Source organism: Crassostrea angulata, chromosome 2, assembly GCF_025612915.1.
Source record: "Crassostrea angulata isolate pt1a10 chromosome 2, ASM2561291v2, whole genome shotgun sequence".
Classification (NCBI taxonomy): Eukaryota; Metazoa; Mollusca; class Bivalvia; order Ostreida; family Ostreidae; genus Magallana; species Magallana angulata.
The window spans coordinates 56,538,617-56,552,091 of NC_069112.1; the positions used below are offsets into that span (position 1 = coordinate 56,538,617).

General features: G+C 32.4%; 1 pseudogene; it reads left to right on the top strand.

Annotated features, from left to right (window-relative positions):
* Positions 1 to 13,475, top strand: part of LOC128172586 (multiple epidermal growth factor-like domains protein 10) — a 56,881-nt pseudogene that overhangs the window by 32,987 nt on the left and 10,419 nt on the right.

The following is a 13,475-nucleotide window of genomic DNA, read 5'->3' on the forward strand; positions in this document are numbered from 1 at the left end:
GTTTGACGTACCCGTTTTATAAAAAATGATGTTCAAAGTGTAATTGTTATGAATTGGCTACAGCCTGATGAAAATACATCTGACATGTGTCTGGTTGCAGTTATTTATGCTAAAAATGTTCAGTAAAAATCTCACTATTTACTTTTTATTTAGTTATATTAGTCTCTTACAAATAAATCAAGAATGGAATAAATTATGACTTAAATCAAAATATTTTGATTTTTGTCCATGTTAACAAATACACCTTAAATTTTGTTCTACAATGACTACAGTCGTATCTGGTCTAAAATGATATTTTAAATATTTTATGTTTAAAAGTGGATTTTATTTTCATCGTTTGATGTATATAGTGATTTGCCTGAAACTGGTACATGTACAATGGAAGAACTATAGGAGTTTGTTTACTCCCTCTCCCCTTTCCCAGAACTTCAACCTTGATTTTTCCCCCAACTGAATACATTAGAATTTAAAAGTTTTACACATGTATATGTTGAAGTGAAAGTAATCATTGTCAAAGACAATACCTTGGGTTCACATCGCCAGGCTGGTCAAAACATTGTGTCATTCTCATTTGACTTTGTACTGAAAAAAGAAAAAAACGTTAAAGCTGACATGAATTCGTAAAAGCACTAGGTCGCCAAATTAGTTTCGATTGCTCCTCTTCTGCCGCTAGGGTATATATACCGGTTGAGAAAATTACGGTCGGTTGCTTTCCGATCGAGGCATTCAGGTTGCATGGAGTTTTAAATGAATGAACTAAACATTGAGCGAGTTCGATCACAAACCACGGTCACTGTAGCTCGACTAAACTAAGATCGAACTCACTTTAGTCGGTGGAAAATGAAACCGAGGTTAAACCAGCGGGAATACACTGGTCACGCTGGTTCAAAGATGGCGGAGAAAGGTGAGACCTGAGATTTTGCAGTTAAAAAAATCGATATAAAATGCTTAATCTTAAATTTGAAGATGTAAATTTGGGTTTCATTTGTGTATATTACACGTGCTCCCTTTTTTGTGGTATAATACAATTACCTATTGCAGTATTTCATAGAAATAAAAGATTATTAATCTTATAATGGGCACTTGTGAAGAAGTGGTCCGAAGCCAGTCATAATTTTTTATCAATAAGTCGCTCAGTAAAATTGGTATTGTAGACTGACTTACTGATAAAAATTCAGGTGCCTGTGGTATACCTTGTACAAGTAAACATTAATTTTTTCACATGTACTTTAAGATGGCAGATTCAGTTGAAGAGCGTAGATTCCACCGGACGTGTTACATCTGCAAACGAAAGGCACCTATTCATTCCCTCGATTCTTTGGAGACTCAGGAAAAGTCTAGGAAGACTGAAATATTTGTTGATGGTAATTACAGGTATGGCTATGCATATCATTATAAGTGACATAAGTGAATTTTCATTTTAAAAAATTATCGTTAGACTTCTTTCTTTAGAAGACACTTAAGAGTAAATCTGCAATACTCTTTAATGTTATTATTCAAAAAGTAACAAGTGTTTTTTCAATGCTAAGTGATAAGAAAATTCTCGCATCTCATTCTTTTTTATTAGGATTTATTTGCGGTGTCCATATTGTAAAGACTGCTTCCATGCACAGTGTGCTTTCTATGAGCTAGAACTGATTCTAACTAAAGAACTAACAGATACTCTTTGTGAGAAGTGTGCAACAAAACAAGGTATACATTTACGATATAAAATGATTTTATAACTGGTCGTCACTGTATGCAAACTGTTTAAGATTTTTTTGTACTTAGAATGAACACAGTTTTCTTGTATTCCAGATTAGAATGTCTACAGATCAGAGAACTTTTGTTCTGAGGAACAGTGATGGAAGTGAAAAGCGGGTGCGGTGCCGGACAGAAGTTTTTAACATGCTGCTCTCAAAGGAGACAGGTACATGAAATAATAGTGGGTTGGTATATAAATAACAATAAATCTAAAAAGTTAGATTTTAAGCAGTAATAGTATCATTATTGTTTTGTAGTAGATCAATGTCAGTTAGGTATTCTTCACAGCCATTAAAAACACCTGCATTTCACTTGAATATTAACTTTTTTCCCCCAGATCCATCAGTCAAAAGCTTAGTTCTACAGTCTCTTCTAAATGAGGAAAAGTCGGATCTGCCATCCAGCTTTAGTAGATCAGATGACCAGCATTCAGCATCATCTGACACTTCATCATTCACTTCAGCATCATCGTCTAGATCGGAATCCCCTATTACTTGTGAAAATACCAGCAACACACACGTTTGGAAGGCAGAAGAAGAAGATGTTTTGGTAAATCTCAGGCATGCGAAAAATGAGAAGTTTTTAAAATCCAAAAAACATTCAACCTTGTGGAAAGACATTACTTCTCAACTTAAAGATACTCTCCACTGTATTGTTACCCCTAATCAGGCAATGAACAAGTATTACAGTCTGAAAAAAAACGCTGGAAAGAAGTTGTTGATGCCCCAGCTGGAACTGAAAGGAAATATTTTCGACAGAAAGAGCAGTTTGATGAAATATTTGGTAGAAGAGAAAGTACAAAACCCACCATCACGTTAGACACATTGGAAAAAAAACCCTGAAAGACAAGGGCCTAAACAGTCTTCAGAGCAACCTACAAGGAATAAAAGTACAGCGAAAGACGTTCAGACGTGCTGGAAGTACTAGAAAGACATAACAAACAATTCAATGACAAAATGGAGCAGATGCACACAGATAAAATGGCAAGACTAGACAGACTTTTAAATCTTTATGAAAGAGAAATTGAAGCAAAAGAAAGCTGCAATAAGTAAATGATTTTTCGATATCGTTTTCATTAGACTAGTGCACATTTTACTGAAACTAAACATTTAGAAAATTTTATTTGAACACTAAGTAAAGTGACAAGTGACCTAAGTGATGAAAGCAGTAAAGAACTGTTTTCAAGTTTGAATGTTATTTGAAAAAAAAACCTGAATAATGTTAACCGTTTAGCATTGGTTTTCAGCATTTCCAGACTTCCAAAATGTCTTTTTTGAATGCAATGTTGTACTCTATTTTCGTTTTTGGACAAACATATTGTTGGTCGTATCCTTGGGTTTAATTAATAATCGTTTTTTATGGAAGAAAACATCATTACACAAAGGTTTCAATTTTCTTCTAAATGTAGATTATGTGTCGTGTAGTTACACATATTTCGTACTTTTGGTCTTAAATATGCATTTAAGAGACATAATTATATGTAATTTTATGTAATACACGAACTAGTTGATGCATGTCTGCATATAGTTTATGAATTATTTCTTATAAGCTGTTCAGCAACAATGCTTCTATAAAGTTTATCAGCTTGAAACAAAACAAAGCTGCAATAAATAAATGAATTTTCAATATTTTTTTCTTAAGTGCACATTTAACTAAAACTAAACATTTAGAAAATTTCATTTGAACACTTAAGTAAAGTGACAAGTTGATGTGCGGACATAAATATTGTGATAATCAAGCTGTTATGTGTTTTTCTTGTGTTACAGATTACTTTATATTGTACCAAATAGCAATATGTTGAAGTTTTGTTTTTCATTTTATAAATAAAATGTCAAATTCATTAAAGTAGTCCGAGTATCGCACTACGTCATAATACGGATTTTACAATATTGGTTCGACTTTTACAAAGCGTTTTAGATACCCGGTATTGATTTTGCTCTACATCGCTGTTGTAAACAATGGCAATAATAAGCAATTAGAACGGTAATATATGTATTCTATGAGAGATAGAAATGATTAATGTTGAGAAACTCGATTCTGTTAAAGTAAAATGAAAAACGAAGTTTCTGATTAACCAGGATCTCAGGTATGCTTATATATTCTTTGTTTTGACCCCCCCCCCTCGAATTTTTCGTTTTCTTTTACTAAAACCGATTTAGATTTAGAGACAGAAGCTATTTCGAATTTAACCAATCGTCAATTAATTAATGTTTAAATGATATCTAACATTGTTGACAGATCTAGGCAGAAAACTGTAGCAAAATGTGGTTTTTACGAATTTTTTCGTCAGGGTCTACTTGGTTTAGAACTTATAGCGTGAAAAGTAATTCGTCAACATATAATTTATTTTACCAAATCTTTTTTCTAAGATGTCAATCTATAGAATAAACACCATGAATTTAAGTTTGAGTCCATAAAATAGTAAAAAAAAATACCAAACGCGATACTAGCATTGCATTTTTTGTATTCTATTTTGATACATCAGGTCCATAAAGCGTACTTACTTACAAAAATTTGCGCTAAATTATTGATGAGATATAGATAAAATAAATTTTTATACTCTATTTTGTATGTTCAGTTCTAATTTTCCCAAAATTGGTAATTATTTTAAGGAAAAACGGATGTCTGGCAAATTTCATAATTGTCAATAATTTTCGCAATGGGGTACACCCGTCTGAGAGGTGATAACAAACAAACTAGCATGTAAACATACATATTTTCTTTTGTATATGTATTGCTAGAATGTGTATTTATCATTTAAAGCTAAGCTTTTAATGATTGAGCCCATTTAGTGCCGAGTATAGGACTACCTTAATCTGTTAATTTTTTTATCCTGAAGACATAGCACAAAAATAATGTTTTCTTTAATATTAAAGTAAATGCAAATGAGTAGTCAAGATTTTTTTCTTGTTGATGGTCGTAACTTTTATTGCATTTGACACAAATTATAAATTAAAATTTCCAATTTGTTTTATATTGTTCTACAACATACCATACAAAATGATCACTTGCAAATTGCAAATGAAAAAAAAATTCAATACAATTATTCAGCCATTTGAGTTATCAGTCAGGCTTGGGGTAATGCTAAATGTAATGGTAATGCATTGCAATGCATTACATGTTTTCAAAGTAATGCTTGTAATGTGTAATGCCACAAATCTAGCATTACAAGTAATGCTAATGTAATGCATTACTTTCCAAAATCTAGTGTAATGCTGGCATTACATGGCATTACTTTGCATTACTATGCTTTTCTATGCATGTTCATTTTTAAAATTGTGATGAATTGAATAATTGAAATTGTATTTGATTAAAAATTGTTTTAGAGAAGAGAATAAGAAAGTCATTCAGACTGATAATATCAGTTTAAGCTATTGACAAGCTGCAATCTCCTCACAATGCCATTGTGTCCATTTTGGTAAATGTTACCACACTGGCAGTCATTTGGATCTTGTAATTGTTCTTCCATGATGTAATCTTCAACTTCATTATCATTAAAGATGCACATGTTGTGTAATATGCAGGCAGCCAAAATCATTTGGCAAATTTCTTTGGAGCTGTGTAACGGAATGTACTGCAGTCGACGAAACCGTCCTTTTAAATGGCCAAAAGCACGTTCGACAGCTTGTAGTGCACTTGACAGTCTTTTGTTGAAACGGACTTGCTGTGGGGTAAGATTTTCCAAGTTTTTAAACGGGGTTATTAACCAGTTTCTGAGAGGATATGCACTGTCAGCGAGAATATAGTGATCAACGAGAACAAGGTTTCCTGCCTCAGCCTCTGTGTATAAAGTGGAATTTCTCAAAACACGCGCATCATGGACACACCCTGGCCACCCAGCATAAATATTTGTAAATTTCATCTGGTGATCTACTACTGCCTGCAAAATATATTACATGTATATACATGTTATCAAGAAAATGTATGCAAAGGTGTGGAAAGTATGTTTTTTTACTGCTCTTTAAAAAAAATATCTTCATTTTAATAAGCATGGAGTTTATTTTAACATATACACCTTAAATTAATGTTTTTAGGTAATCTGTTTGAAAAATCACTAAAATATTTAATGATGAGTTAGATAGATATACATTGTACAACCATATACAAATACATGATGTGTATAGGATTGTCAAAATGATGTCAAAAGATGAAAATGTGGTAATGGGATAAAACAATGGTACCATGATAATTCTCAAGTAATTACTTTTTGCCAAGTTTAAATTAATGCAAAGTTATGACATTAAAACATTTATACAAGCAAGATACTTTTACATTTGCTACTTAATTGTACTTGAATGGACGGAAATCCCTTTCACCATTGAGGGCTGATGATAGTCTTATGTGCGTTCCATCAAGGAATCCAACTACCCCTTGAAGTCCACATATGTTCTCAACTTCTCGAGATATTTCTTTTTGTCGCTCAGGATTTAGCCAGCAAATCACCTTTAAATAGAACCATTAATTAGATAAATTATACAATCAATATAAATTACAGGTTCTTGACATTTGAAATCAATAGTTGAAAAGCTATACCCATTCATTGAATACATGTGTGATATGAACGTATTATTATTTGATAGAATAAGTAAAACACTTATGATGTATATTATGCCTTGTTAAAATATATGCATCAAACATTTGTGCTGATCTATTTAATGTGTAGCACACAGCAGCTGCTGTTTATCTTATAGTATATCATATAAAATTCTAATTTACTTATCACACGTACCTTTATGCTCATAGGCGTCAGAACCCGGGGGGGGGGGGGGGGGGGGCTAGGGGGGATAAGTTATACAACATAACCAAAGACCGTTTTTTAAATTTTTTTTTGCTTTTTTTGATGATTTTTTTACAAGTCTAGCCCCCCCCCCCCACTTTCAATTGCTTCCGACGCCACTGATAAGCACGAATATTTTTTTAATTTAAGTGAACTTCTTTCTCTTGGTTTTAACTCTTGAAGTGCATCCAACACTCTCATTAAAACTGCATGAACTGTTGATTTTGACAAGTTGAAAATATGAGCTAATTCTCTAATTGACGACATATTTGACAGGTACACTGTACCACAGACAAACAAGGAGTTGTTTTGGAGGTTCTATGGCGTTGTATGGCCCATATCCATTTAAAAGTAAACTTCCATATATTTCCCGAAGAATAATTTCAAACAGGTTTCTACTAACACGATAGTGTACACGAAAGTCATCAATGTTTTGTGGAAGTCCAAATTCGGTAGACACTGTTTCCATATAGCAAGTAATTTTTGGGGTCCATTCTCTCTTCCTTAAAGACCAATATCTATCCGTTTGATGACGAGCAAAGAAATAAAAGTAATCGTCTTCTTCTTGTAAAAACTCCAAAAGAGGTATTTTCACTTTAAGGATCGAAGAAATTTCGGCCATGTTTACAAACCAAAGTGAAACTAAACTCAGTTCGATCACGGACATGCGCAATAGCACTTACCACACTACATGTAACCATTAGTTGGTGATCGAACTCGCCGTTTGTAGTAGAATGTTTGTAATTTTGAACAAAGAAAACAACAATCAATGAAACACAAAATATATTAATTCTTTGATTTTCCAAGGTACCCGTATTATTTTGTACAGATAGTGATATTTTACCGGTACTTCGCATGCACATCGAACACGTGTGTCGGTCATATAGAGTGCATAGCGGCTGCTTCTTTCAAAACCCCTGCAACACTTCATCCAACACAGTAGTTTATCTATAGTAAATCCAAGAGAGTAACAACATAACATCGTTTCTATCGGTTTCTGCAAAATCTTATTATATTATATTATATTATATTATATTATATTATATTATCTTTGATAATAAAAAGAAATATTACGTTAAAGGGGCATGGTTACGATTTTAGTCAAAGTTTAATTTTCCGATTGATATTGAACCTATGTGAACAAAAGCTGGACACGAGCCTTGTTTACATAACAAAGTATTGTGAGCCCTATATATTGCTTATAACTCAACGCTTGTCTCTGAAATTTCATTCTTAAAGCACTGTAAATGATAAAAACATAAAAATAAAATTTGAACCAAATCGTGACCGTGTCCCTTCAATTCTAGGGTTTGTAAACTTTGCAATGTGTGAAAAAATCGTTGTTCGTTTTGATCACTAACATAGCATCCAGATACTTATAAAGCACTCTCTATAGCGCTCTAATAATGCACATAAACTTGAGTAATGATTTGGTCAAAATGTATGTTTTTATGAGAGAAAAAAAAGATTTATTCCCCCTGGTCCGCTCATTTGCTGTATCGTCATGTCTTGCCTGACCGCCCTCAGTCTATCAAAGATGAAGATGTAAACCTCCGCCCAGGGACTGTCATTATTCTGGGCTACCCTGTGGACAGCAGAGATAACGTAAATATTGTTTCATAAAGCACTGGTAAAACCATATCAATTTTATCATGCAACTAAATTGTAACATATAGGGGGGGGATTAAAGTGATTAAGTGACTAATTAGAATTATACTGAATTAAATTTAAATTCAATACTTGGAATATAAACTATTTTTCTATTGGCTAATTCAAAATTTTGCACCAATGAAATGCTTTCGTTTTTATGAATCTAATGGTAAAAAATTAGCATCACTGTAAACATAGAAATCTTTTAATATTAAATAATGAAAAGCATCCCTTCATCTAATATCAGGGGCTCAGTACTCATAAAGCAAGGAATTAAAAAGCTTACATGAACCTACACTGTACATGGATGCTCTAATACATAAACTTTTCAAATCAATAATTATAAATTGATTTCATTGACAAACTAAGATCAGAGACACCAAAGAAACCAACAAACTATCTTGTTTGTTATCCTTATATGTTTTAAAAAGTTTATGTATTAGAGCATTTAGTGCGGAGTTGAAATTTCGTGACGTCAGCTGATGGTTAAAAAAATTCAAAGTCTGTATGAATTTTAGTTGATATTATCAATGCATTGGATTTAAACTTTAGGACGAAATGTATATTGAGAAATATGACATTTGATCTAAATGTTACAAGCAAACCGGTAGGCATATCTGATTTATGTGGCAAATTGACACCTGAATCGACGAGGGGGTCAAAATTGCGTTGCACACCTTGTGTACTTATCTTAAGTAGGGCTAGAATTTTTCGATATATGACTTATCAGCTTATTAAGCGACTGATTGATAAAAATTCAGGTGCCTGTGCTTTGATGACTCATGGGGGTTATGAAGGTAACGATCATTGCAGAAAAAAAATACATACATGTAACCCGCGTTAGAGTGTTATGTATTTTTTCCGCAATGTCGTTACCTTCATACTCCGCATGGATCACCAAGGAAAGTATTTTATTGTTTAAATATTGGACACACTACGACGATGACATACATTTACGTCACATGTTATTATTTACGCTATTTAAGCCCTAGCTGCACTCGCTCAAACGGTTTCACCATGAAGATTATTCTTACATTTCTTTTTCCTTTGCAGGACACATCTGAATACATGTTCCTGTTGAATTTGAATTTTTTATCAAAATCAATTAATATTGTAGACTATTTCTCATTTTTTTTATAATTTTTGAACAACAATCTTAACTAACGGTTAAGGATTTTTATTTGCTTGGTATGAAGCTGGTATGGAACCAGATTTTATCTATTTATTTATTACGTCTGTTTGATGTGAACTCATAACATTCTTATGGAAAGTAGTGTCAATGTTTGCATCATACCCCACTCTTAGCATATAATTATTCATGTATAGGTACTTTTTAAAATAGACCTTAAAGTTTTACTTTACAAACTATTAAAATTTATCAAAATACTCATATAAATATTTATAATAAGATATTTATGACTTTAAAATTAAAAATACAAGATAATCAAACAGTTACTGTAAGAGCTTTTCGATTGGGGGGGGGGGGGGGTCACGGGGGAGGGACGAGTAAAATTGGCCCGATTCTATAAAATTTAGAAGTCTTTCGTTTCCTATTGTACAGAATATTTAAAGGGTCAAGATAAAGATGCTTATAACAGTGTATAACTAGATCTTGTCGACGAATAAACAGATTTAAAACTATATACACATCTACACATTATATTTTTCTTTACGCACGATCTGTTTATTTTGGTAGGTATATTTGTTTATCTAAAAGCCTTGATTTTTACTTCCTGGATGTTTTATCATATAAAGAACAGCCATAATGGAGGCAGTATTGTTTTGCTCTTTTCTGTCTGTATGGATCAGTCTTGGAAGAGCATATGGTAAGACATTCTACTGAATATTTCATTTATTTCTTTAATATAAAGAATACATATTGTGGATTTTTATATTTTGGTTGAGGGGCAGAAATTCATTCCCTTTCTTAGTCCTTTTAAAAATAATTACACTTGTCGCTGTCCCCTCCCGAACGCTCACCCATTTTGACGCAAATACACCGTACTAATTATCCTGACGAAACCAAGCAGTTTGATGCATATACTTTTAGCCCACAATAACGCACTACAAATCTGATATTACAATTTATCTTTAGGTGTGGTGTATAGTACCCGTGTGATAAACCTTGACTATATCAAACGGGCGATGCTTTATCAAATACTTCCGGTCCGATCTATTTTTGACACAGCCCCTCGCTTCAACGCTTTAATGATTAACATAACTATATCTTTTAAAAACATTGATGCAAAATGGATTTTGTCAAAGATTTGAATTACAAATATGGAGGAAAACACATAACTACGTAGCATATAGGCGTTGGAACCGGGGGTAAGTGTGGTAAGGGGGGGGGGGGGGTAGCCAACTCCCCTTTTTTGGCAAAGTTATACAGAATCGTAACCTCAAGACCATTTTTTCTTGTTTGTCAAGATTTTTGATAAGATTAGCCCCCTTCCAAATTTCAATTTGCTTTGTGAAGTTTAGAAAACTGCAAATTACGTTAACTATCAAGGAGTTCATCCTGACGACGCGATGAAAACAGAGTGCTCTCAGTCTGGTTGTGTTTTTATACAAGAACTTACCAAAATAATGTTTCATAAGACTTTTATTCCACCACCAGTAAGCATCCTTATTCACTATTTTCAATTTCGAATCATAAGGCTAGTGTTTGTTTTATAAAACATCAACAACTGTTACTCGTTCGAGTCAATTCAAACTAACGAGCATTCGCAACTTTGTGTATGTCAACAAACTTGACTGTTCAAGTTTTATGATCAGTATTTCGATTTAATCAAGTGAATAATCTCTAAGAAAAATTATTTAGAGCTAAAAAATTATTTTAAGGTTTATTTCAGTGAAACTTTACATTAAAACAGTTAGAGTATCATTTATCTCAGAAATGACGTACTATTGTGCAATAACCGCATAACACAACGTTGCATCATCGTTTTTAATCTTTGAAAAAAAAATCGATTCGGGTCATATAAGGGATTGTCTCAAAAACTTCATAATATAAATCAAACTGTATGAGATAAATAGAACATCTATAACTGTGTGATTTTATATTTGGATAAAGCACAAATAGATATCCACTATGTATCTTCATAATGGTATATTTACATCTACGAAGTATTTTTTCCTCTATTTGTTACGGAGACTTGCAGTTAATTCATAGCTATATAGAACCAGCCAGACTGAAATCTACACGTTTATCGATTGGTCGAAATCTACAGCGGCTGAAACTGATAAGAAATTGACAGGATTTAAATTGACACTCCCTGTTTATTGATTGGTCGAAGCCAAGAAAAATTACAGACCGCACAAAATAATCATGATGATGTCAGACGCAAAGTCTCAAAGGAGACGAAATGGCTGTTTCTTTTATTTAATGTACTTATGTGCATGAACAGTAATTAAGTGAAACTCTTCATAATCAATTTATTAATTAGTTAAAAGAAAGATATTAATATAAATAATAATTTCTTTGATGATTCATGCGAGTGATGAAGGTAGCGATCATTGCAGAAAAAATTTACAAAACCCGCTAACGCGGGTTATGTATTTTTTCTGCAATGTCGCTACCTTCATATCCCGAATGAATCATCAAAGAAAGCATTTTATTTTTTAAATATGCCCCTTTAATACGTTATAGGAAGGTAGTAGAACAAAATCACAAAACTAGACAATGTTTATTATGTTTTAAATATGCGTATATTTTCTCGTCATCAAAATGTATTTCTTTAAATACTTGAAACAAAATCGTTAAATACATGTTTGTATAAATATTGTGCATATATAGTATATATAAGAAATGCAGAACATAATTCAGAATACAGGGTATATATTATATACCCTGTATTCTGAATTATGTTTTGCATTTCTTATATAGACCTTTAATATACTAGTATACCTCAAAGTAACAGTTGTGTTTATAACTTCAAAACTTTAAAGTTAGAAAAGTCAAAATGAGAATAAACAGTGTTTAAAATGCCAATCCCTTCACTTTGGTATCATTTAAGTAATATGGAATAATTCTTGGAGTATTATGAGGTGATAATTTTGGTCGGGGTGTGATAAAAACAAGTAGAATCCGAAGGGTTTTATGATAGTTTTGATCACACCCGACCGAAATTATCACCTCATAATATTCAATGAATGATTTCTTAATCCGTAATACTTATATCTATATAATTTTCAGCTATTGTACGATTAAATATTTAAGGAATAAATCCAATAATTATTTGTTTTATACGATATAAAATAGTTTGGGGCAGTTTACGCTAAAAGGAGCGTAAACTGTTTCAAACCATTTCATATCATATAAAACTATAAATATTGAATTCATTGCTTATAATTTTTTTGTTAAATTTGACCTTTAAAATGACGTAAAACTGTACAAAATCCAAACGTAACGTCAGGCGTATTGATACGTTTTTGACGTTAGTCTTACTATGACGTAGGCAACATTCTTTATACGATGTAAAATAGTTTTTAAGCCAATCAGAAAGCACGTTACAACCGGAATGATATTATTTGAATGTAAATAGGCAAATCCCGCATGCGCCCCAATTATAAGTCATAAAGGTCAATATTGATAGGTAGTGTTATCACTATTTTTGTCTGTCTTCAATTATTAATATGTCTCTACCAAAGGAGAAAAGATTATATTGTAGTTTCATCGATTTCAAAAAAGCATTTGATACTGTAGAGCGTTTTAAACTGTGGCAAAAACTTTGAATGTATGGTATCAGAGAAAAGTTACTAAATGTTATACGTTCTATGTATGATAATATGAAATCCTGTATTAAGACACCAGGAATGTTATCTCATGTTTTTGAAAATTCACTTGGTTTTCTTCAAGGTGAGGTATTGTCTCCCATTCTTTTCTCATTTTATGTCAAAGATCTAGAAATTGAGTTAATTAAAAATGGTGATACATTGTATCCCTTTGCAAATACAAGAGTTAAATCTTTTTACGTAAATGTATGCTGATGACATGGTGTGTTTTGCTGAATTTTGTATATGAACTTCCCACTAATGTTGAACACGTTATATGATGACGCTTCAAAGTGGGATTTGACCATCAAAGTGGGATTTGACCATTAATTAATACAGATAAAACCAAAATTGTAGTTAGAAATGGAGGTAAAATCCATGAAAACGAAATATGGCATTAACAAACGGATGTGAAGTCTGGGGAAACCACAGTGCGTGTGACAAAATCAATGAAAACGAAATATGGCATATACATACGGATGTGAAGTCTGGGGAAACCACAGTGCGTGTGACATTGATAAAATTCATTTAA